This window comes from Sceloporus undulatus, chromosome 2 (assembly GCF_019175285.1).
Source record: "Sceloporus undulatus isolate JIND9_A2432 ecotype Alabama chromosome 2, SceUnd_v1.1, whole genome shotgun sequence".
In the NCBI taxonomy this organism is placed as follows: domain Eukaryota; kingdom Metazoa; phylum Chordata; class Lepidosauria; order Squamata; family Phrynosomatidae; genus Sceloporus; species Sceloporus undulatus.
Genome location: NC_056523.1, coordinates 100,940,092 through 100,966,721, shown reverse-complemented (window position 1 = coordinate 100,966,721; position 26,630 = coordinate 100,940,092). Strand labels below are relative to the sequence as shown.

The 26,630-nt window shown below is 39.9% G+C and overlaps 1 protein-coding gene across 3 annotated transcripts in view; it reads right to left on the bottom strand.

Annotated features, from left to right (window-relative positions):
• Positions 1 to 26,630, bottom strand: part of FSTL4 (follistatin like 4) — a 615,437-nt gene that overhangs the window by 49,946 nt on the left and 538,861 nt on the right. The gene's annotated exons all lie outside the window — the stretch shown is intronic.

Sequence of the window (26,630 nt, the reverse complement as noted above, 5' to 3'; positions counted from 1 at the left end):
GCTAGGTTTCAAAATGGAGATATTTTGGCCTGGTGGTCTGTCTACTGAATTATTCCAACTGATACAACACAAGCCCACACATTGATGGATCAAAAGAGGCAGTCACATCTCTTCTGTTTTCATTAGCAGTGGGACTCTGCTGGGCCAAATTATATTTAGCCCATAAAGGACATACATTTAAAAACCATACCTAATTAGCTTAAAGAATTGTTTCCCCCTAATTAGCCCAATGCATGGCACATGAAAAATAAAAACCTTTATATGCACAACTTTAGGGCTTGAATGGAACTCATCTCCAATTATAAAAGGATGCATAAACAATCAAGTGCAAAATAACCACAAATATGAGGTCAAACATATTCAACTCCTTTCTCCCAAGAAATGTATTCAGACTATCCAGAACCAAAATACAGAATCACAGAATTTAACAACTGAAAGGGAGTTTGAAGGTCCTCCAGTCCCACACATCCTTTACTCTGTGATGGATTCTTGCAACCGAGAGCAGCAGCTGAAGCTATCTTGATGCCTGAGATGGGAAGTGCTACTACCAGTCTCTTGCCATAACTCCTTGCAAAAACCTTTCCTTCAGGGAGAATAATGCTGGCACACAAAGCAGCTCATTTTGTTTTCCACAGAGCCAAATGCTCATCTCTGAGGGCTTCCTCATCAAAGCCAGGCATGGTGAGTGGGATGCTATCAGAGATCCCTAGTGTCTCTGAATTTCAGCAGTGTGAAAGTTCCTCCATGTTTGCAGTGGGAAAACAAATCTGCAAGATGTATGTGCCTTGTTTTAGAAGTGAATAATGTTTCTGGAAACTTTGTCCCAACATGCTTCCCATTTTGGGAGTCAATGAAAAGGTGTTATCTCTCCTGCTTACTTGTGTTTGCTGTCCTACCACCAAATTTCAGATGTATATAGTGGCAGCATGTGTGCACAGCTGAATCCAAAGAAATTGTGAAATTGGCCCCATATCCCACTGACCCCCTACTTTGAGCTGGGTGAAAATTTGTTTCCATGCAATTTACACCAGGTAGTTTTAGTCCTTTCTTCTGGAGCAACTGAACACAACCCTGTTCAAAATCTAGCATGAAAGGCATTAAGATATTTGAAAGAAAATATTATGACTCCACTTGAATATTCTCTTCTATAGCTTAAACATGCTCAGTCCTGAACAATTCCCTTGCCCCCTAACTCTATTCACAGTGTTTCTTTCCTTTGGGTATATCATGAGATCTACCAAGCCTATGCTAGAAAATAGGGATCTATAAGAAAATTTTCAGTTGAACTTCTTTTGCTCCACCTACCTACCTACCTATCCGCCTGCCCACCTATCCATAATTGCCTCAGGTAGTGACAACAAAACAGCAATGATCTATTCTAAATCTTTGCAGAGTTTCCCAAATGGCCCATCATTTCAGGACAGGCTGGTAGAAAGTGGCAGTGCCCACAAAGAAAACATTGCTTCTCTCTTTCTGTATCACCATCGTGGTTGCTATATCTCTCTGGAATATCCCAGAGTGAGTCAATGCCATTCTAGGAAAATAAAATGGTAGCTGCCAGGCTCATCTACCAAAATCAGCACTGCTTTCTCCAGGGAATGAGAAGCCCACACTCACAAATAATGGATAATGAATGGGCACAAATGGGATACAGGGAGGGGTATTCATACTCATTGTTATTTGTTGCATCTGTTTTGGAACAAAAGACAGTGGAACCAAATGTGATCCATACAGTTCAAATTTTCATTCTTTCCAAAACAAATACATATGCCTACCAAAGACAGTGAGAGTGAGAGCATAATGGACAGGTAACTGTGTGACAAAAGGCCAGTCTTGCTTCCTAATTCAGATATTTTTTGTCCTTGGCTGATAAAAGGTGGTAGGCTCTACTGGAGTACTGCAGAGGCTAAGGCTGGAGTCCTCTTTGAGAGGGGATTTTTTTCTCCCTGGCATGATTCTCCATTAAACCATCCTGAGAAATAGTTGGAAGGAACACAAAGTATCAGCTGGGCAAAGAAGAGAAAGCTGTCTCCATTGACAGAGGAAGATGGTCTGTTGGATCCCAAGCAGCTTGGAAGCCAGGAGGACAGTCTTCTCAGCATAGATATGTTCCTACACTATCCCCATGACCATGGCAACTATCGCCATCTTACCCCTGCTACCTCCCCCAACTATGTTTCTGTTGCCATGTACCTATTATATTGGTCAAAATGGGTTTGGCTTATGAATTTAAATTGCCACGTGTCTTGTTGACATTTCACCCCAGGTATGAACACATTAAGCATTGTTTCACATGCTACTGTTTGCTTGTCCTGAGCTGATTATTTGTAGTAAAGGGGTTATAAGGTTGCTATACAGGACACACAGATAATGTAACTAAAGTGCTGTCCATACACTATAGATGTTAAATATGTAAACAACAATAACAACCCACTACTGAAGAATGGTCCTGACTTCTACAAGATGACCCAACCTTTTTGGTTTATTTGAAGTATTTTTATCCCCCTTACAGGGCAAAGCCCCCTTAAGGTGGTCTCCAAGGTAATATTCTAAATTGGGAAATATAACATAGGGCTAACATCAGCAAAAACCCACAGAAACATTAACAATAGCATTAGCAGTAAAGACCATACACAAAAAATGTGTATTCATTAATTTGAAAGCCCCATTCTGGAGGCCTGTTTAAAGCCTGTAGAGGCATGTGTGCATCCTGAGGTAGGGCATTCCAAAAAGGTGGGGCTTCCACAAAAAAGTTCAACCTGGCATGTAATGTTTAATAATAAACAAGTTTCCTGAAATAACATGTATTCACTGATTAATACCAATCTACATATAAATACAGTGCACCCATGCCAACCATGGACTTGCCATCTGCAGATTTGAGCTTCTGCAGACGGCAAGCCCTGGTTTTTTAAATGGGTGCACGTGCACATGGCCATATGCATACGTGCACCCACTACAAACAATGGGATTTGAGCATCCACAGTTTTGCTATCCACAGAGGTCTCGGGTGGAGGGGTCTGAAATAGATCCCCTGCAGATGGAAAGGGACTACTGTAATGTGTTGATTTCCTGAAAAAAATAACTCCAATTAACTGATTCAGTATATTCTGGCAACATCAATAAAATATGGAAGAAATTACAGATTAGAATTTGCAGTTCTGTCAATAGTTTAGTGGTGTAATTATCAACAGCATCAAAAGTATTTAAGTGTGTTCAGGAATGCAGCTCAGTACTTCTGTCCATTTAAATTTCCATATACATAGGCTTGCATCCAGTCAATCAGTTGTTGAATGGTGAGTCAAACTGTAGATAAATCTAAATCTAATCAGTGGGTCTACTCTAATCAGCACTAAAAGAGAATTTAAGCCATAATCTGCATATTCAAGGGGCACGTCTGGGGCATTTTTCTCCTCCCAAATCTCCCATTCCAGTTTTAAAAGAGGAAATGCCACATGAAGGCTGGGAGTTGTTAACTTTCCCATCATTATGCCTACTATCTACATCTCTACACGATGTGTAGGAATCACGCACTTCTCCAGAAGTTGTTGGAATGCAAGACCTAGTAGCTCTCACCAGCAGACGCAATGGATGAGGGGTTGCAGTTCAACTACATCTAGAGGGCCCCATGATTCCTGCCCCTGCTCTATACACTAAAATAGAGAAATGTTTGAAAAGTATGATAAGAAGATTTGACCTTCACTTGTACCCAAGATGACAATTAAGTTGCATGATCAAGAATGGAATGGAATGGAACGGAACACATGGAACGGGGTCGGGGGGGGGGGGACAGGTGTTACCACATGAGAGAACACTGCCGATGCCACTAGGAGTCCCCAAGCCATTCCCCATCCATTCCCCATCAGTTCCTGGCAGCCGATTTTGAAGAATGGTTCAAAATCGTCCTTCAAAATCAGCTGCCATGGAATGGATGGGGAACAGCTTGGGGACTCCCAGTGGCATTGGTGGCATTCTCCTGTGTGGTAACACCCATTCTCCCCTCATTCCAAGCCGTTCCATTCCCATTCCTGCAAGTGCCATGTGATCAATTTAAGTTATACAATGCAGAGGATGGAGTATTCCAAAGGTGTTGGATTAGATGAGATGGCATTCTCTAGGCTGATGCCAGTGTGCCAAGTCTATAAATCCAGATGAAACATTACAGAAAAGCCCAAACTTTCAGGGTGCTGGACATTCTTATATATACTATTAAGCAATCATCTGGCTCATTTTGGGATCTTGAACAGATTTGTACGTGTGTGCATATGCATGTACATGACTTAACACAGTCAGACACATCTAACAAATTTGTTCTGGATCCCAGAAGGATGCATTTGATCACCAAAAGTACTTATTTATTATAGCAATTAACAAGCAGAACTTAATAAATACATTAGCAAGACATTTCAGTATCTGACTTCTTCAGTTCCTAAAAACAAACATAAGTTGCATTCAAGGTGGAAGTTTAGAGCACTCTATTTCTAACATTCTTAAGTGGATGTTGGTGTTATGCATTATCCTCTAGTGTGAAACTATGAGATGTTAAGGTCATGAGTCTGTCAATCCAAAAATACTCCTTTACATCCAAAATATTTAGATGTAACTTCTTTGATATACAGAATTCAAATTGGTTCTTTCTGTAAGAAACCAAATGCTGAAAGGATAGTATAGCATAGCAAGCTTTTGAGCTGAACCATACTCTTCTTGGAATAACAATGGAAAGCAGCTTTGATTGAAGTACTAGTGTTATCTGTTTTTTGTGTGTGTGTGTTTTGATGCATTGTAGCTGAGATTGAATTCAGATCAATAAAAACTAGAAGGCTACTTTTATGGGATGATTTATAAAAGAGATGAGGAAAAACAAAGCAGTAAAAATCCTCTGTCATTCATGTGTTGCCTCCTAATAGACATCCCTGATTAATGTTATGAACACTTGGTTGGTCCTCTAAAATTGTCTTTTTTTATGGATGATCTATTACACTCTGATGCATGGTATGCTAAGACATTTTTGAAAAATGTGAGCTCTTTTTGTTTTGCTATTTTTCTCCACATACTATAGAGCAGCTTTTCCCTTAACACCATAAATGTATGATGTTTAAGTTCAATTTTAAAAATCTTTTTGCAGTTAATGCAGCAGATTATATATTTGCCATAATTACGATAATTGCTAGAATGTGCATCTGTAAAGAGAGAACAAAGAAAAGCTTGTGTGGTGTAGTGACTATAGTGTTAGACCTGGAGTTGGATGATCCATGTTCTAGTGCCTGTTGTTTGTTGTTGTGTGCTGATGTATGGCAACCCTAAGGTGAACATATCATGGAGTTTTCTTGACAAGATTTGTTCAGAGGAGGTTTGCCATTGCCTTCCCCTGGGGCTGGGAACATGTAACTTGTCCAAGATCACCCAATGGGTTTCCTAGCCAAGCTGGGAATGTAATCCTGGTCTCTAGAGTTGTAGTCCGACTCTCAAACCACTATGCCACACTGGCTTATATAAAGCTCACTTCAGTAACTCACTCTTCCTCAGCTTCTATTACCTGACAGGGTTCCTATGGGGATAAAGCAGGGAAGAGGCAAGAGAGAGAGGTATATGGCCTTGCCCTTACAGGAGCAAAGGGAGGAAGCCATAAGGAGTATGCTAGGGGGCTGGGTATGTTTAGCTCAGAGAAGATAAGGTTAAGAAGTGACATGATAGCCATGTTTAAATACTGGAATGGAGCAAGCTTGTTTTCTGCTGCCTCAGAGATTAAGACACAGAGCAGTGGATTCAATCTACAAGGAAACAGATTCCACCTAAACATTAGGAAGAACTTTCTGATGATAGGAACTGTTTAACAGTGAAATGTGATGCCTCAGAGAGTGGTGGAGTTTCCATTTTTTGGAGGATTTGAAACAGAGGTTGGATGACCATCTGTTGGGAGTGTTTTGATTATATCTTTCTGTGTGGCAGGAGGTTAGACTGCATGAACCTTATGGTTTCTTCCAACTCTAGGGATCTATGATTCTATATACATAACATAAATGTGTAGAACTTAAAGAAATTAGATCCCCTATTTGAAAAGTGAGTATTGTATAAGCCTGCCCTAGTCAGAATTTTGGCCGGAAAATTCCTTCCACGTGCCCTTGTTGCCCATGTCAAGGTATTCCTGCCTATGTGCATCGACTCTATGTGTGTGCATCCTAGACACAGCCCATCCCTTAGCCCTCTAGTCATGGAAGCTAATAATATGGGCAGTAGAAAGTCTCCTCTGCTAGGACAGGCTCTCTAGCAACTTGCTGCATGCCAATTCATTTGCACAGTAAATGGGCTGACACATATAGAGAAAGCTCTCCAATATAATAAAAAGAAGGGCTATGGGGTTAGGCAATGAGGAGGTAAATAAGGTAAATGTGAAATAACCACAGGTCCTTGCCTGCATACATTATTAACCATATAGCACAGGGCTTCAGGAGAGCAGGTTTGGTCTAAATCCAGCCAATCAGGAATCCAGAGAGTCCTATATCCTTTGTACAGATATCAACTTGTGTTCTCTGAGGCAGAAATTCCTATAATCTTTCAATGAGTGTGATTTCCCTTCAAAATCCTAGTATTTCTCCTAGCATTCTTTCCACAGGCATTATTAAGACCAGAAGAAGTACTACACTGAATGAAACCAAGGGCTTATCCAGTCCAATATTCTCTTCACACGGTTTCCAATGAGGATGGAAAAAATATTGACGGTTATCAATTTCCTGGCCAAAACAATGGGTTTCTTCTCACCTGGGAGGTGTGGTTGGGAAGAATAACTGAGTGAAATTCTGTGCCGTTTTCATCTGGTATTCACACATCGTGAAGTGTTTTAGGAAATCATTCTGCATAGAAATATATGTGGATTCCTTGGCACAAAAATCATGAGTTTTATGCAAAACCCATGTTTCTTTTCACAGGGGGAAAAACATGTTTCCAAATAGCCCTGTAGTCTTCAAGTGCAAAATGGCTGTTTTTGTTTTGTTTTGTTTTGTGATATGTGTGTCTTATCTGGAAAGCATTTTGCGCAAAAATCATGGTGATATTTTTTTTCATGAGGAAACATGGTTTTCATGCAAAATACCCACAAGTATTTCTGCACAGAATGGTTTATTGAAATACTTTAGAATGTGCAAATACTAGGTGAGAACTGTACAGAAATGTTCAGCTGGCATCCTTCATTATGGGATGTGTGTCTGACACATAGCTATGTCTCTGTAGCTATGTCTCCTGGTGCTGCCCTCCTACACTACCTTTTAAGTAACATAGGTACCCAAAATGGCTATTTCTGTATTATTCAGAAAGTACGTTTGTGGGATCAATGTGAGGATATGTCCAGCTATACCCCTGTACCTGGAGGCATGGCAACAGACATCTGAAGGAACCTCACAGAGGTCCTTGGGAGGTCTCTGTAGATGATATCTTTGTAGCACATTCAGTTGGAGGAAAATAGCAGCATGTGTATCTGCTGATCCGCCCTTCCAATGATATGAAAATTGCTGTGTTGGATCAGAGCGGGGGGGGGGGAGCATCACTTAAAAGGTGGGCTAGGGGAGAATTTGGGTCATTTCATGGTTGACAAGGAATTCCAAATTCTGCAATTACTACAACGGTCATTACAATATTGTAAATTGGACGTATGCTAACATAATTCATTAACAGGATTCCAGCTTAGATTTTTTTCCACAGTGGGGAGAAAACTGGAAATAATTGAATATTTACATCCCTAGTGACCAATCAGTTGTTCTACCAGGAGCCCATTAGTGAGACATGATTGCAATAATTCAGGACAGCTTCCTCAGGCATTAATAAAATAATCTTGGCTTGATTATCCTTTTCAAAAGGCAAAGAAAACACTTTCACATCCTTACTAAATTGACATAAAAAAGAGGATTTCCTGTTAATCTTCCACCAAGAATGCACTTGAAGTTTTTGTTATTGATACAGATACATGTATCTGCTCAGCAATAGGTAAGTGAGATAAAATATTTTTTTCTTTTTAAAGCAAACAATTTAATTAATTCATTACTTAGCACAGCAAAGAGACTGTCTTTGCATTTGTAACACACAAGTATTTCATGGACAAATTAAAAATTAAATATTAAGTGATGCACAATCAATAAAGCCAAGAATAATTGCACACTATCCTAATAGACAAAAGCCTCACACGTGTTACTAATATTCCTTTAACTTTATCAAAACTCCAATGAAACGCTGTTCAAAAATTGAAATATCAGGATTTTGTGAGCAATTTGGGAGTTGTTACACATTATGCTAAATAAATGTTTTGTTACAAAAAATATTTATTTAATAATAATAAATAAATATAATATTAGATTTTGATGCATAAGACAGGAGAGCTATCTGTTGCCAGAGTCTGCACAAATTGTTAAGAAAGCATATTGGATAAGCTAGGGCTGATGGTGGCCTTGACCCTTTGTCCATCTTGGGAAAAGCCAAGCTTTATTCTAAATTGCAAACTGGAAAGTGTACTCCAAACTCTCCCCTTCTGCTGACAAGGAAATGGTTGTATAGACTGAAAGCAATTAGTGCTTAACTGACTTGGTTTCCTCCGTGGAGTTGAGACCTGCCAAATTAAGTCAAAATGGTATACCCCCCATTATATTGGGCAGCTGGCAAAACAACCCATCTGGATTTGAAAGAGGTAAATGTTTATATCTATACTGATTGACTTTGTCCTGTGTATGCAACCCCATTTTTCAGTTCTGTGTATATCACTCACAAAAGGAATCAATTAAAAATCACACTAAAAATTTATAAACAATTAAAATCACCACATTAAAACAGCATAAAACTATTTTAAAAGCACTAAAAGTTTTAAAAAATAAACCCCCCCCCCCCCAATAAGAAGCCCCTGTGCTTAACAAAAAGGTCTTTGCCTGCTGGTGAAAAGAGGGCAGGGAGTGGGCCAGTCTAGCCTCACACAGAAGGGCATTGCCAAGGGTGAAAGCCACCAAGAAAGCTCTCTCCTGTGACCTGTTAATTATACCAACTAGAGTAGAACCATTCAACCACTTGTTGAATGATGAATCAGTATTTAGGTAGATCGTATACATTAGCCTAGACTAACAACAGGATTTAGCTAAAGTCTGGAATAGGTTTCCATAGGTGGAAACTCCTCCTGCATGGATGTCTCTTACTAAAACAGAGATTCCCAATCTTTGGTCTTCCATATGTTTTGGGTTTTAGCTCCCATTATTCCTGACTGTTGATCAAGTTGGCTGGGGCTTCTGGGAGCTGAAGTCCAAAACAAATGTAGGACAAAAGGTTGGGAACCACTACTCTAGAACATGGGCAATAAAGTGCCACATCTGCTGAGAAAACAACTAAATTATGGTGATATAAACCTCTTCAGCAATAGACTAAATGAAATGGTAAGTCAAGTGGATGGATGGCGGGTGAATGTTGACAATCAAGTCAAGAAGGCAAGAAATCAAGCTAAGTGAATGACACCAGCAAGGGCTAATTAAAAACAATATCAGCTTATATGGTGAGAAAATCATGCATGTTTTTTTTTAGCAAGCACTGAAAGATTTGTTACTGAATTTATTGAATTTCATGACTTCTATATTTCCAAAATTCCAAGAAAATGGAAAAGATTCCTTCTCTGAATTCTTTGTGATTTATGTGATACCCATGTTTTGTCAATTCACAGGCTTGGATAGAGCTTGTTCTCCTATAGACTTATCTCATTGTAAAATTGCTTACAGCTTTAATAAAATCTAAACTCACAAGAATTTAATAGAAGTCTAGTTTGTTTCTTTTGCATCCTACAGATACCCTTGGAAAAGAATATTGCTTAAATGTTCTCAATAGACTTTCAAGCTTTGTTATTTTAAAAACTAGTGTTCAAGATTGATCTCAGCTTGCTTTTGTGTTCGATAATCCTTTAAAAGTCTCTACAGTGAACAGACAATTTAAGAAACAAAATGCTGGCCCAGATGTCAGACTTCCTTTTGTGACTTCCCAGATCTTTGTGTCTTAACAGAGGTGTTCTCGATTTATTTGCCATTCTTTGGTACCCTTTATATTATGGTATTCCAATATTTTTCTTACTGAACTCATTCATCTCCCTTAACCAACTGCACAGCAAGCAGAAGAAATTTAACAAGTAGAACTTTCCTCATTATTTTATTTCCATAAGGAAATGCTCCTCCTGTATTTCTGCTTGTCAGATGGCTCTTGCTAGAAAAAAAGGAAGATGGAAACCCTACCAATACATACAGAAAAGAGGCTGAAGCTACAGCTCTGTGTATGTCTGCCTACACATAATAATTTTCTCAACCTCTTCTAGTTTGTACATGTAGAAAACTCACATTTGTGGACATCATGACTTTTTCTACTTACTTGCCCAGTCTGTTCCTGGTTCCATCATGATAAAAATGTAGTTGAACCTGTTCCTTCTTAATTTTGTCCCCCCCCCCAATACACACACACACACACACGTGTGCACATGTGTACATGTTTTTGCACACGAAATATGTTTTGTGTGCATGTGTGCACATTGCAGAAATGCTTTTCTCCACTGACTAAAGTGTGTATAAGCAGATTTTTGAAATTTACACATTTTTCCATGTACATATTTCAAATGTACATGTATTTTAGGAGGGATGTATTTGCACTTGCCTAATAATGCATACATTTTAAAAGTTCAGAATGCACACAGCTCCCTGGACAGACTTGTACTTGGGGAAAAAACAGGCAACCACAGCAGGTTCCTCACACATCTGTGTTGGTGGCTGCTACTGATGTTGGTTGGGTGTGGGGCAACTTCTTGCATGAGCCTTGCTTCACAAGTTTTGTTCTATTTCATGATGTGGCTTTGTAACATGGCTGGTTGTGGTAGAAATTTCCATGGAACATATATCCACTTTCCTATTTTACATCTGTCCTTTATATTCTTCCACTCTTTATATCAGCTTCTAGCACCTTATAAACACAGACTGAAATGGTGACCTGAGTGGCTTTGCCAGGTTCCTAGTTTGATTAAGATCAAGTGCTTCTGTTGTCACTAATTATCAGCAGCTGTCAATAGGTCAAGGCCAAATTCTGCTACAGATATTGGCATAGCTTTTTAGTCCATAATTTATTTGATATGAAGTATCTCACATAGGCAGCAGCTGTGGAGGATGAGGAGACAACCGGGGGGTGGGGCTGTCAGTTTTGTTGAGATGTAAGATTTGTGTTGCAGACAAGGCAAATCCATTTTCTCAGTTTGTCTCTGAAAAGTAGCCTTAGCAGATTTTACAGATTATGACATCTGAGATGAACATTTCCATTAGTTTTAAGAATAAACTGTAATAATGTGATATGTGTAGCTGGACATTTTCCTTTTTGGAAACCAGGAGAAAAAAATTATAGTACCACAAGAAAGAACCAAGATTAACATTCCACAGAGATTGCACCTAGTTTTACAACCAGCAGTGAAAATCCAGCTAAAGAAGTATTGCATCATTCTGAAAAATGCTCAGGTATCATGAAATTCCTGATATCTTGTGGAAATACAGGAGATCCTTTTCATCTCACAGATTTCATATACAATAGTAATGGTGGAGCTTTCAGCAGTCATTCTAATTCTGACTGGACATAGACAGAATTTGGCTTGTTTTTCAGGATACAAAGGCAATTTAGTAATGGACAATGAAAATGCTAACTCTTTTACCTTTGGAGAATAATTTCATTGAGAATCGCTAACCTGTTCTACAATGAATCTAGAAGAGAAGCAAGGACAGACTATTCAGTAGTTAGCAGTAGCATTCACCCTGGATGACAACCCTGAAGATGGAAATGGCGATTGGAAAAAACAGAAGCATTAATAAAATTGAAAATAAAACCCTTCCTGTACTGCACTTTGCTAAAGGAGAAGTGGACTCCAGGATTGACCTTATGAAAGAAAAAGATGTTTGGCAAGGTGGCACTGTAGTTTTCTGCCCTTGAGTCAACCTAAACTCATGGCAACACTGTGGATGAGTCTTCTCCAAGACCACCTACCCTCAACTGGTTCAGGTCTTGCAGATGCAGACTTTTCCTGATTGTGTCTATCAATCTGGCATGCAGTCTTCCTGTCTTTCTACTACCCTCCACCTTTCCTGGCATTATTGTCTGCTTTCTTCATTGTCCATCTCTCACACCTGTAAATGGTGGTGGGTAATACAATGGCTTGGATGATTCTAACTTTAGTGGTCAGTTATCTGTCTTTACACTTTAGGATCTTATACAGTTCTTTCTTTAACTATTTTGATTTCCTCATCATCTAGGTTGAATTTGTGTAGATGAAATGAAATAAATAAATATAAAGAGTTCCTCCATTGTCATTATTTTTGTTTTCTTTATGTTCAGCAGTAAGCTTGCCTTTGCACTTTTTTCTTTAACTTTCCTTAGTACAGTAGTTGTTCCAAGTCTATGATGTTTTCTGTGAGTAATATGGTGTCATATGAATCTCTTAGATTGTTGATGTTCCTTCCTGCTATCTTCACTCCTCCGTCTTCTGAGACTAAATCTGCTGTTCGTATTATATTTTGTGCATGCAAGAGACAGCTATTCCTTCCTCATTGGCCTTCTAACCCTAAAGAGCTGTCGATGCAACATACAACATTCCAGAATAGGGGGGAGAATTGTGTAGGCTGTGGGCCTCATATTGTTCCAAGGAGATATTTGTGGCTCTCTCAGCATTTCTCATACTTCCAAAAGCCCAGATTTCAGAACGGGAATATCTTGTTAATCTAAATGAGTATAAATCTCCAGGACCATGTGAACTACACTCAAGAGTATTCATAGAATCATACAATCATAGAGTTGGAAGAAACCAGAAGGACCATCCAGTCCAACCCCTTGCCATGCAGGAACTCTCAGTGAAAGCATCTCTGACAGTGAAAGCATCCAGCCTCTGTTTAAAGACGTCCAAGGAGGGAGACTAAAGAACTGGCAAATGTAATATCGGAACCATTGGCAATAATCTTTCAGAAATCCTGGAGAACAGGAGAAGTCCCAGCAGACTGGAGGAGGGCAAACATTGTCCCCCTCTTCCAAAAGGGGGTAAAAAAGGATCCCAACAATTATCGTCCAGTTAGTCTGACATCAATACCAGGAAAGATTCTAGAGCAGATCATTAAACAGAGAGTCTGTAAATATCTAGATGGCAATGCCATAATCACAAAAAGTCAACACGGATTTCAGAGAAACAAGTCATGCCAGACAAATCTGATATCTTTTTTGATAAAATTACCAGCTTGGTAGATGAAAGGAATGCTGTGGATATAGTATATCTTGATTTCAGTAAGGCCTTTGACAAGGTTTCCCATGACATTCTTGCAAACAAGCTTATAAGATGTGGGTTAGACAAGGTAACTGTTACATGGATTTGTAATTGGTTGACTGGCCGAACCCAAAGGGTGCTCAGCAGTGGCACCTTTTCATCCTGGAGAGAAGTGACCAGTGTGTCCAATATAGGCCTTTGGAGAGAATTATCCAAGAACAATGTGTTTTCATTGTTCCCACAGGGCTCTGTCCTGGGGCCAGTGTTATTCAACAACTTTATCAATGATTTGGATGACAGAATTAGGGGCATACTTATCAGATTTGCAGATGACACCAAATTAAGACGATAGGATCAAAATTCAAAATGACCTCAATAAACTAGGAAGCTGGGCCAAAGCTACCAAAATGAATGTCAACAGGGAGAAATGTAAGGTACTGCACTTAGGGTGGAAAAATGAAATGCACAGATATAGGATGGGTGACAGCTGGCTGAATGAGATTATGCGTGAAAGGGATCTGGGACTCCAAGTAGACCACAAGTTGAACCTAAGTTAACAGTGTGATGCGGCAGCTAAAAAGGCCAATGCAATTTTAGGCTGCACCAATAAAAGTATAGTGTCAAGATCAAGGGAAGTAATAGTGCCACTATATTCTGCTTTGGTCAGACCCCACCTGGAATACTGTGTCCCGTTCTGGGCACCACAATTCAAAAAGGACATTGAGAAACTGGAGCGTGTCCAAAGGAGATCGACTAAAACTATGTCCTATGAGGAACAACTTAGGGAGCTGGGGATGTTTAACCTGGAGAAGGGAAGGTCAAGAGGTGATATGATAGTCCTGTTTAAATACTTGAAAGGATGTCATATTGAGGAGGAAGCTAACTTGTTTTCTGCTGCTCCAGAGAACAGGACCTGGAACAATGGATGCAAACTGCAGGAAAAGAGATTACACCTCAACATTAGGAGGAACTTCCTGACAGTAAGGGCTGTTCAACAGTGGAACACACTTTCTTGGAGTGTAGTGGAGACTCCTTCCCTGGAGGTCTTTAAGCAGAGGCTGGATGGCCATCTGTCAGGGATACTTTGATTGTGAGTTCCTGCATGGTAGGGGTTGGACTGGATGGCCCTTGTGGTCTCTTCCAGCTCTAGGAATCTACGATTCTATGATTCAAATTTTCCAAGCAACCCCCAATTGACTGAGTTCTAGTTTGGGATGTGCATCACCCAAACAAGACAATGCCAGAATGGAGTGGGGAGAATGAGAATTTTAGCCCATGTGGTTAAGGCCCAAGGATGTATCTACAAGGTAGAAATAATGCAGTTTGACACCACTTTAAGTGCTGTAGATTCATCCTACCAAATCCTGGAACTTTTAGAAGGTCTTTAGCCTTCTCTCCCAAAGAGTGCTTGTGGCTCACAAAACTAAAAATTCCAGGATTCTGTAGGATAGGGCCATGGCAGTTAAAGTGGTGACAAAACTGCATTATTTCTACAGTGCAGATGGTACTCTAGGAACCCAGAAATTCCTCAAGAAGTGGAGACACCCTGAACTAGATAGATAGTCATTATTCAGCTCATGGAGAGTAACAAGAAGAGTAGTCATGGAGAGCTATTTTTTAAACAACAACAACAGCAATAACAGATCTTCTATGCTGGAAATATAAGATCCTACAAAATGTCACAGAATAATTGAATACTCAATAATACTTTCAGGATTTTAAAACAAAAAGTACCATAGCAAGAGGTAATCATTTTCTCTGTACTTATCACATTTTTAATTTTAAATATACATTGAAATATGATTAAGTTTTTTTAAGGCCTAGTAAATATCTAAATTTGTTATGACACCTGTCTTTCTTTCAGTCCATTTAGTTATTCATTTCCAAAGACAAGCAGGAAATGTAATCATCATGGTTTTAACCATATTGATCATTCCTGTAATTCAAAGAAAGCCTCAACTATAAATGCTGAAAATAATCTGCAACTGTCATCTATTGAATAAATTGTCTGCAATTTGCCATGACATATTTAAGTTTGGAAGAATTCAGACTGATAGGTGAGGATGACACAATGCAGTAAACAACAGGAAAAGGTGAGAATTTGAAAGATGGACTTGAAAATATGATTCCCTTCACAGAGCTTAGAAACACGGTTAGTGTTAATGCATTAATATCAAACTGTTAAAGTACTGTAACTTGTTAAAATGTTAAGACTTTTTTAAAAATACAAATTAAATGGCAAAACATAAAGAACTGGAAATTGTTGAAATGGTCTGTAATGAACTGAAGTGACAACATACATTAACTATTACTGTATTCAAAGAGCATAGTTTGCTTTTAAGAGTCAAAATAACAAATATTTAAATCATTGTTGAACATTTGAAGAAGGTGAACAGACTAATATTTAGGGCCTGTACAGACTGCCCTGAAAGGGTGGTCTGCAGCCACCCCTTTCTGCTCCCGAGGGACGCTGCAGCAACCAAACCGTGCGGTATCCCTCTGCACCTAAAAACCCCCAGAAAAACTGGGTTCTTTTAGGAGTGTGTGCCCAACACCATGAGTGCTCCATTAGCGCACTGTGATACATCAGTGACACAAGCGCAGCACAGTGACATATGGATGCTGTGCAGCATTTGCATCCTGGATGTGCGCCTCGTGTGGGTGGACCATGCAGTCATGGTGGTGCCCGTCCATCCTAGGGTTTGGGTGTGTGTGGTTGCTGCACGCTCCCGAACCCTAGTATCAGCACAGCCACACTACTTTTGGCCTGTCTATACCAGGACTTAGTTAATTATTTTGAAGCTTGAGTATTCCCTCTTCATGGATATTTGATTCCAGTCATGACTGATTGAAGCATCAACAGAACCCAAAATGGTCTGATCACCAGAGACAATCTCTGTTAATTCCTCTCTATTTCTTGTGTGTATGTTTATGTTATGTGCCTTCAAATCATTTCTGACTTATGGGATCCATAAGACAAACCTATCATGTAGTATTTTTGGCAAGATTTGTTCAGAGGATAGTTTGCCATTTTCTTCTCTTGAGGTTGAGAACATGTGCCTTGTCCCAGGTCACCCAGTTAGCAACAGAGAAGGGAGAGGGGAAATAACGATTTCCTCATGAAAGTGAGAAGGGAATAGCAGGAATGAGATCTTCCATTAATAACCAGTCAGACATCTAGCTTTCCTGCCTGAATGTTGAAATAGAAATGATTATTCTGAGAATGCTCAGAATCATTCAGAACTACAGTCTGCATATCACATCATGTATTAGCCGACCACTCTGTCCTTGTTATATTTTTATTGTATTATTAACAGATATTTTAATCTCCAATTTTAATTGTATCATGTTTAATCCTGTTTTAAGGGGGAATTTGAGACATATTGAATGTGGATATTTTAACGTGTTCTGAGCCACTTTGATTGTTTCGTCACAGAAAAGCAGGATAAAAATAAAAGTATTATTATTATTATTATTATTATTATTATTATTCTGATCTTCACAGGAAATGAGATTTCTGAACATGTTCAAAATATGGATAAATATATCGTTCTTCCATCATTCTGCCTCTCTTCTCACCTCCGAATGGCTTGCCTACTGAAGAACTTTCCAATGGCAGTGTAAGCCCCTGGGTGGAATTGCTTGTGAAATTTTGCCTCAAGATAGATTTGAAGGCACCATTCTTCCTTTGGTGAAAATTCCATAGTTTCTGGGGAAAACATAAGAACTTGGATTGGGAGGGTCTGCATAGTTTTGAAATCCTGTCTTCAGATTTTTGAAATTCCTCAGGTGGACCAGGAATGTCAAAAGGAGCCCAAAGATTTCCTCTAAGTCAGGGGTAGGAATTGTGTGGCCTTCCAGGTGGATGGCACTGAAAAATTCAGGTCTAATCTACACTGCAGAATGAATGCAGTTTGACACCACTTTGTCACGGTGCAATGCTATGTAATTCTGGGATTTGTAGTTTGTTGTGGCACTAGAGCTCTCTGACAGAAGGCTGAATATCTTACAAAAACTACAAATCCCAGAATTACATAGCATTGAGCCATGGCAGTTAAAGCAGTGTCAAACTTCATTCTGCAGTGTAGATTAGCCCTCAGCAGCCCTAGGGTGTATCTACACTTTAGAAATAATGCAGATTGGCACCATTTTAATTGCCATGGATCCATCCTACAGAATACTGGGATCTGTAATTTGGTGAGGCACCAGAGCTCTTTGAGAGAAGGCTAAGAATTCTAAATACTATTTCCTAAATATCCAGTCCTAGGATCCCATGGAATAGAACCATGGCAGTTAAAGTGGAATCATAGTACAATATTTGTCTAGTGTGAAAGGGTACAAGAATGGATGGAGGGGTTACCCAAATAATCCATTAGCTACAATGGATTTGTTATTGGCTGACTGACCGAACCCAAAGGGTGCTCAACAATGGCTCCTTTTCATCCCGGAGAGAAGTGACCAGTGGGATCCCACAGGGGTCGATCCTGGGTCCAGTGCTATTCAACATCGTTATCAATGACTTGGATGACAGAACTGGGGGCATCCTTATCAAATTTGCAGATGACACCAAATTAGAAGGAATAGCTAATAATCCAGAGGACAGGCTCAAAATTCAAAATGACATGAATAGACTAGAAGGCTAGGCCAAAGCTAACAAAATGAAATTCAACACGGAGAAATGTAAGGCACTGCACTTAGGGCAGAAAAATGAAATGCACAGATATAGGAAGGGGGACACCTGGATGAATGAGACAACATGTGAAAGGGATATGGGAGTCCAAGTAGACCACAAGTTGAACATGCCTGAACAGTGTGTTGTGGCAGCTAAAAAGGCCAATGCATTTTTAGGCTGCATCAATAAAAGTATAGTGTCTAGATCAAGAGAAGTAATAGTGCCACTATATTCTACTTTGGTCAGGCCCCACCTGGAATATTGTGTCCAGTTCTGGGCACCACAATTTAAAAAGGACATTGAGAAACTGGGATGTGTCCAAAGGAGGATGACTAAAATGGTGAAGGGTCTGGAAACCATGTCCTATGAGGAACGACTTAAGGAGCTAGGGATGTTTAGCCTGGAGAAGAGAAGGTTAAGATATGATAGCCCTGTTTAAATATTTGAAAGGATGTCATATTGAGGAGGGAGCAAGCTTGTTTTCTGCTGCTCCAGAGACAAGGACCCGGAGCAATGGATGCAAGCTGCAGGAAAAGAGATTCCACCTCAACATTAGGAGGAACTTCCTGACAGTAAGGGCTGTTCAACAGTGGAACACATTCCCTCAGAATGTTGTGCAATCTCCCTCCTTGGAAGTGTTTAAACAGAGGCTGGATGACCATCTGCCATGGATGCTTTGATTTGGATTTCCTGCATGGCAGGGGGTTGGACTGGATGGCTCTTGTGGTCTCTTCCAGCTCTATGATTCCATGATTCTATGATACTATGATTCTATGATTCTACATGTGGTCAGTAGAAATAATTACATGATTGTAATGATCAGATTATCCAACTGATTGTTCAACTGATCATTCTGTTTTACTATATATTAGTAAGATAGTAGTACTTTTCAAAGGACATGCAATACTCTTGACAATTCCCATAGCCATGCCTCAAAAAGAATTTAGAAATACAGGCTGTTGTGCTGATATCTGTGTGCACGTACGTATGCATGCATGTTTCTGACATCAAAATACTCTGACGTACAACAAGAGACATAGTTCACACAGAACATATTGTTTCTGTGGAAACACCCTTCCCACCTATGATGCGTGCTGCTCAGCTTGAAGAGCAACAGAGAAGCCTTAGTCGATGTCATCATTTTTGTCAGCATCATCATCATTGTCATCCCTGCTAAGTGAAAAGTCCTGGCCCTACAGCCCTGCAAGCCCTGGCTCCACTACAATATTAGAATTCTCTGAATGTTAGAATTATGGAATGAAGTACAATAGATCCTTTAAAATGCTCCCATTCATATTGGTACTTCAGTAGTTTACTTATATGTTTGCATTTGTACAAGAAACAAGATAACACCAAGGATTGACCTTTCTCAGATTCTTTAATTCTGTCAAAAGATTTATTGATGTTTGGCCTTTAACTCCTTAGTGAACGATATTATATTTCAGATATCAGAACAAATATTTTTTTCACACATCCTGCCTTGTTCTCATTTCAGCTAACATGACTTTGACAACATTCAAATTCTGCTTTTGATTTGTACAACAGAATGAACTTCAATCACACTTTTATATTAACTTTATAGGTGGAAATAATAAAATGTGTATTTACATTCTTTACATCGATCCTGTGTCACTTAAAATTACTGGTATATAATGAAGAGATTATAATATCAGGAAGTAGGAGAAAAAAGCCTCCTTCTACCTTGTTTTCCCCACACCTTCAATTGTGTGTAATGAGAAATTATCTGCATGCAAAAATGATTACATGTAAGCAATATGTCTGAATTAAACCTATTGCAGTTAGCCAAAAGAAAGAGAGAAATAAAAGAAAAAGGGAAAGAAAAGTAAAAGTAAAGAAAGCTCCCTCAGACATCAAAACAATTCTCCTACATTAATGAAAAAACATGGGCTTTTACTAGGGCTGAAACAGTAGTGGCTGATGGCATTCCTGTCAATTGGGCAATGCATCTGCTCTGGGTTTCAGTCCAAACTTTAAAAGAATAATTGAAGATGCCGAATTTATCATAGGCATATTTAAACAGTGGACTAAAACCCAATACAGATGCACTGGCTTACTGACACAGAAATTACCAGTAGCCAGTGAAGTAAACCAATGATTCCAAACAATATCTTCTCCCATTTTTAATGGGTGAACTCAAGAGTGTTGTTTTGAGGATTTGGGCATTGCAGTGAATCTTTTTGCAGTGATTCTGCAATGTATGTGTGTATGTGTTTATCATAGCAAGCAGTGGTTTCTTTTTCAAAAAATCATCATCATCATCATCATCATCATCATCATCAGGTTTAAAACCTGTCATCTAGAGGGTGTGTGGCAGGGGATACCAAACATGCTATTTCTCTGCCAGCTACAGTGATGGCTGTAACAGCAACCAATATTTTTTTTCCTATGTGGCCAGCATTTTCCTATGTGACAACCACTATTTCTCTGTCCAGAATTCCCTTGAAATAAATCATTCCCCTTTCAGGGTGCTGAATAATATCCTGCCTCTGGAGTTGTCCCAGCCTTCCTCTGTTGCAAAGCCCTCTGTTCTGAAGCTGGGCAGCTGACCACATGTACATACTGCTGAGCTACCCAACATGTCCGCCTCTGCCACTGATTGGTTTGTTCTCATGTCAGAAGAAGGTGCCCATCAACCATCATATGGATGGGCACCTTGTTCTGATCTCAGAGCAAGTGATTGGTGACAGTGGCGGATGTGCCAGGTGGCTCAGTGGGACACATTTCAAAATGCCACCCAGATTCAGAATTGAGGGCTCCAGAACTTCCAGAAGATCTGGAGAAACTGGTGTTTAAAATCCAGGGTAAAACATGTTTCTGGTGCTGAATGGGCTGGGTATTGTGTGGTCTGCTTGCACCAGAATTGGGCTTTGGACCACATGTCATCTGGTCTCCACGCTGAGGGAATGGGGGAGGCTGTTGTAGTTGGCCCATGCAGGCAGTGCCTTGGAGGTAGCCTTCCTTGATTACTACTGTGTGACTCTGGGAAAAGTGTAGCCACTAGCACAGTACAGTAATAGGATTCTTACCATTGTATCTCTAAGGTCCCCCTCCCATCACTGAAAAGAAAAGTTTTTTAAGAATTAAAAAATGACCTATAATGCTATGCTCCATAAAATATTTCCACTCTGCATGCTTTTGTTACCTTGGATATAAGATTGTTTACAATATGATATAACAGCTTTGATGACTTATTAGAAATGTAAAGTCAGTGATAATCTATGTGCCTAGAGAAGGCAAAGTCTGTGTTCCTAAAGCACACAGTCTGTGTGTGTGTGTGTGTGTGTGTGTGCATTTGTTATTTTTCATGCCTTCAAGTTGTTTTTGACTTATGGAAACACTCAGGCAGACTGGCAAAAAAAGGCCGGCCTGTGGGTGGAGTCATGGCTGAGCGTCCCCACATTCAATGTCCTAACGCTACCACCAATGTGCCATTTTGGTGCACGCTAGTCCACATGGCGCACACCATGATGATGCACTTTTGGCACTGCATCCAAATGGCACAGCACCAAGGGGGCATCATCATGCCATGTGGTGGCAGCTATGACGCCCCTTAGAGGGCACAAAAAGGAACAGTTTTTTCTGGCTCCTTTTTGTGCACTATGGAGGCCAGATCGGTGCTGCAGTATTCAGTTGCCACAGCATTGATCCAGCCAGTAAAGGGGTGGTCTGTATTTCCCTTAAGGTCTGGAAACTATGTCCTCTGAGGAGCAGCTTAGGGAGCTGGGCATGATTAACCTGGAGAAGAGACAGTTAAGAGGTGTTATGATAGCCCTATTTAAATATTTGAAGGGATGTCATGTAGAGGATGGAGCAAGCTTGTTTTCTGCTGCTCCAGAGACTAGAACACAGAGCAATGGATACAATCTACAGGAACAGAGATCCCACTTCAACATTAGGAAGAACTTCCTGACAGTAAGAACTGTTCAGCAGTGGAACATGCTGCCTTGGAGATTGTTGGAGTTCTTCTTTTTTTTTTTTTTTTTTTGGGGGTTTTTAAAAAGGGGTGGGGTGCCATCTTTTAGGGGGGGTTTTGTTGTTTTTTTCTCCATTTTAGGGGGGCCCCCCCCCCCCCCGAACAACATGGATGTTCTTAAACTTCTAAAATGTAAGGCGGCTCCCCCAGTGGCACTTGGAATCTTCCATGTCAGTGGAATGGTGTATCTCTGGGTTTTAGTCATTTTTAAAAAATAAGCCATCCATAATTTTGCCTTGGATAACCACTTTAAAGGTGAGCCTATAATCTGGAACAGATCAGCCATACCACTGACATACATCCCAATGTGCTGATCTAGAGAAACTGGCCTTGCAGTAGACATGGTGCCCTCACTTGGCTTGCAAAGTTTTAACCTTCATGACTGTTTTAAAACAAATTCAGAGGTTTTTTATGAAGGTGGACATTCTACATATGAAAGAGAACTTGCCAGGCAAAACCCAACACATCTCATCAGCTGTGCACTGCAGTGGCTGATCACTAGAGATGGGTAAGCTGTCTTTTGGGTAAGCTTGTCAGCTATTACTGCTATTCCTACTGAAAACTATAGACAAGCTTCAAAGGCACAATGGATTCCCTGGAGCACTGTATGAAAACCACTGTTCTACAGTTTTGTTCTAGCCTTTGTTAATAATTTAACTGTAGAAAGCTGCACATTTAACATCAGTTAGGGTTTTGGCATAGCTAGTGAAGCCTACCTGCACTGTTAATTTTCATTGTTAGTACCTTGAATACGGCAGAGAAAACATCCTTTATAACCTTGGCACATAGAGCTGTAACTTTATTTAGCAATTATGGTTGCTGCAGCTACCCCAGTGTTCCCTGCAGTGAACACATACAAATTGATAGCATGTGCCTAAACAATCAGGGAGCCCTGACTGGCCATGAACCTCAAAGCATCATTGCTGTGACTTCATATATCTGCCCTTCCTACTGTACATGTTTCCTATGGGTAACATTTGTGTAGCTGTGAGAAATGTGATTAGATTTGGCATTTACTTGGCATTTTTATTTAACTCTTTTAAGCCTCACTTTCAATTCTGTAATGTAGATTAACAAGGGGAACTTACCCAAGGTCACTTAACTTCATGGCTAAGAAGCTGAATCTACTGGCTGGATTTCAACATTATTTACTTCACCCATATGGCACTCTGAACCATTGTTTTTCTTGGAGGGAGGGGGGTTACTGTCATATTTTGGTTGTGAGTAGCTTACAAGTGGCTCTAGTCTTACAGAATTTGTCACAAGGACTGGTACACACAAATGACAGTAATAAACAAATTGTATGCTACAATTTGTTAACTCCTGGGAGCACGACAGTGAGAAGAAACTATTGATTTTTCATCAAAGGTGTGGGAAGATAAGCTATAAACTAGCTTCAAAGAACATTTGCCTCCCTGCATTAAATTCCCAGATGTGTACTATGCAAACCCCCAAAGTCAATTGCTTCCTTGCAGACACCTTTAAATCAAATCTCTAGACAGCAAATAAGTCTCATTTCACCCCTGGTGTCAGTGAGAAAGTGGGGGGAAAGGCATGCAGTGAAAACTGTATTTTGAGACTAATGACTGAACATGAATTTGTGGTAAATCCTATAAAATGGATGTTGTAGACTAGACATGAGGGCATAAGCATCAGCTACATTGTACTTGGCAAAATCACAGGCATACATATTTTCTGATTTTAATTGAATCATAGACAGTTCCATACATTTGGATCAGTCCTGTCCATTTTCAGGGTTTGTGTGGCACATTTCCAACCATGAGGTTCATCAGGGATTGATCACAAGAGCCAGGCACTGTTTCCTCACTGGTTCTGTGTGAGTGTGTGTGTATGTGTAAAGGGGATTAAAAGGCCAGCCCACTTCCTACATTGAAATGTTTTCTCTAAATTGCTGTGACATATCTGTTACCCAAAGAAGGAAAGTAGCATAACTCAGAAGCATGAATGATGTTAAGCAATGACAATGGTAGTAAGATGAGTGGAATAACTAGCAGCAATAGGAGTAGTAGTTGCTGAGAAAGTAGTAATGGAAGTGGCAGTGATGAATTCAAATCTTTTACTCCAAAGCTCAAGTCCTTGCAAGATATTTTCAAGTTTCAAGTGAAGTCTCAGGTCTGTGAGCCAAGTTTAAGAGGAAAAAAGAAGGTGGGGAGTGTTTCTTGGAGGGAGACAGTAAATGTTTTAGGCAGTGGGCTTAAGGAAGGGGTTGAGGTCTGCTTGGCAGCCTGTCCCTGCTGCACATTAGAGGAGCCTTCTAAAGCTTAAAAAAAAATCTTTCCACTTCAAGTGCATTGTATCATGCATTTGCTGTTCCTCTCTCAGAAACACGTCCCATGCTGTGGGGGCAGGTTTTGCCTGCGGATCAAAGTAAATGAAAGCATCAGTCACTAAAAATATACAAGTTGTGAGTCAAGCTGAACCAGCATATCATAGCTGAGCGCATGCTGAGTTGTTAAAGCAACTTGAGCCTGACTTCAGGCTGTCAATCGACTCGAGTCTACATCACTGGGAAGAGGGCACACAGCAAAGGATGGTTCGATGAGGTTTCAAGAAGTGCCCCATAAGCTGAATTTTAAATTAAATGAAGAAGCAAAAAGTAGGGAGAAATTAAGGAGTAGAGAGAAAGGAAAGTAGGTGGCCAAAGGTTGGTTGGACCAGGAAAGTCCTTCCCAAAGGGGGGCAGCCACTGCATTATAGCAAGTTCTAAAACTGTGGAGCTCTGCCCATCCTACCTTCATCAATATTCCTTTGACCTTATAGCAGAAGTGGGAAACTGCACTGGTGCAGGGGACAGTTTTCCCCCCATTTCCCCCCCTCTACTGCACAGTGGGCCTTATTAACACATTTCCAGCAAACTGGAGGTGACTGGAATTGGTTTAGATTTACTTGATTTTGGTCAAATTTGTGGCTGAGGGTTGTTTTTTTTTTTTCACTTGTGGAGATTGTGAGCAGTAAATTGAGCCCAAACTATTGAATTTCAGGTGAACTTTTGCATGAAAATTTTTAAAGGGAGGCTGAAGAGGACTTGTAGGCATCCTGCAAGTTCTCTTCAACCTCCCTTAAATTATTTTGGTGCTGCTGGGACTCCTGCAGGCCACATTTTCTCCACCCCACCTAATTGGTTACCCTGCACTGAAGGTTCGGTTAGACCACAGATGGTTTCAGAAAGAATGGTAATATTACAAAGGAAGGAAGGAAGAAATATGGCACCAAAATGCTTTTAAGGAGAAGTGACCAGCAGGGTGCCACAGGGTTTTGTCCTGGGCCCAGTGATATTCAACATTTTTATCAATGACTTGGATGACAGAATTGGTGGCATACTTATCAAATTTTCAGATGACACCAAATTAGGAGGAGTAGCTAATACTTCAGAGAACAGGATCAACATTCAAAATGACCTTAATAGATTAGAAAGCTGGGCCAAAGCTAACAAAATGAATTTCAATATGGAAAAATGTAAGATACTGCACTTAGAGAGGGGAAAAAGTGAAATGCATAGGATGGGTGACTCCAGGCTGAAAGAGACCATGTGTGAAAGGGATCTGGGAGTCCATGTAGATCACAAATTGAACATGAGTCAACAGTGCGATGTGGCAGCTAACAAGGACAATGTGATTTTAGGCTGCATCAATAGAAGTATAGTGTCTAGATCAAGGGAAGTAATAGTCCCACTTTACTCTGCTCTGGTCAGGCCCCACCTGGAATACTGTGTTTAGTTCTGGGCACCACAATTTAAAAAGGATGTTGAGAAACTGGAGCGTGTGCAAAGGAGGTTGACTAAAATGGTGAGGGGTCTCTTCCAACTCTATGATTCTATGATTCAAGGAGCCATCCAGCAAGTGGTCTCATCCTCTAATTTTCTTGGATTATAGGGTGCTTTTTGGTGAGGATCAACCTTAAGAAAGAAAATGTGACATGCTAGACTCAACAAAGTGGAAGAGAGGATTAACCTTGCTGAAAAGACAAAGTTTTCACTTTTCAGCAATGCCAGGAAAACATGAGGAAACTGGTGTTGGCCCATCTTTGGAAGTCTCTGGGCTAGGGCTTTTTGGAAACAGAAAACAAAGGTGGATTAGATGGTGCCATTGAAGGCAGAGGCTAGTAATAGAAAAGAAATTAAGTTTCCATTCCTGTATAAAATACAGAGACTGAAAAGATGCATTGTGTTTCATGAATCTAACCACTTCCAAAGTTTGTGATGCATTTTAGCAAAGAAATAGTCTGCACAAAATCGTAGGTGTGTTTCAAAAATGTGTAGAGTTAAAACATGTGCAGAGTTAAAATGCGTATATGTGAAGATAGAATTCAAGGAGGAGAATGTGTTTAAACTTTCCATCAGGAAAAATGCATACAAAGAGGCAAGATTTCAAAAGTTATGCTTAAAAATGCTCTGAGGTTTAGCGTGCTTAGATTCATTAACCACATATTGTTACATGAAGAATCATCTATTAACCCTGGACTGTTGCATGAGCTTGGCTCAGTGTATCAAATATGTTTTGATAAAGTGATGCTAGGCTTTGTTGTAAAGGATCACAGGGAAAGATGATATAATATATGCTTCTCAGGTCCTACATATTCATCTTAATTACTTCTGCTGATTACTTGATTACTTCTGCTGATGTTTTGCATTTGAGGGTAAGTACCATCAATCTAGAAGTCCT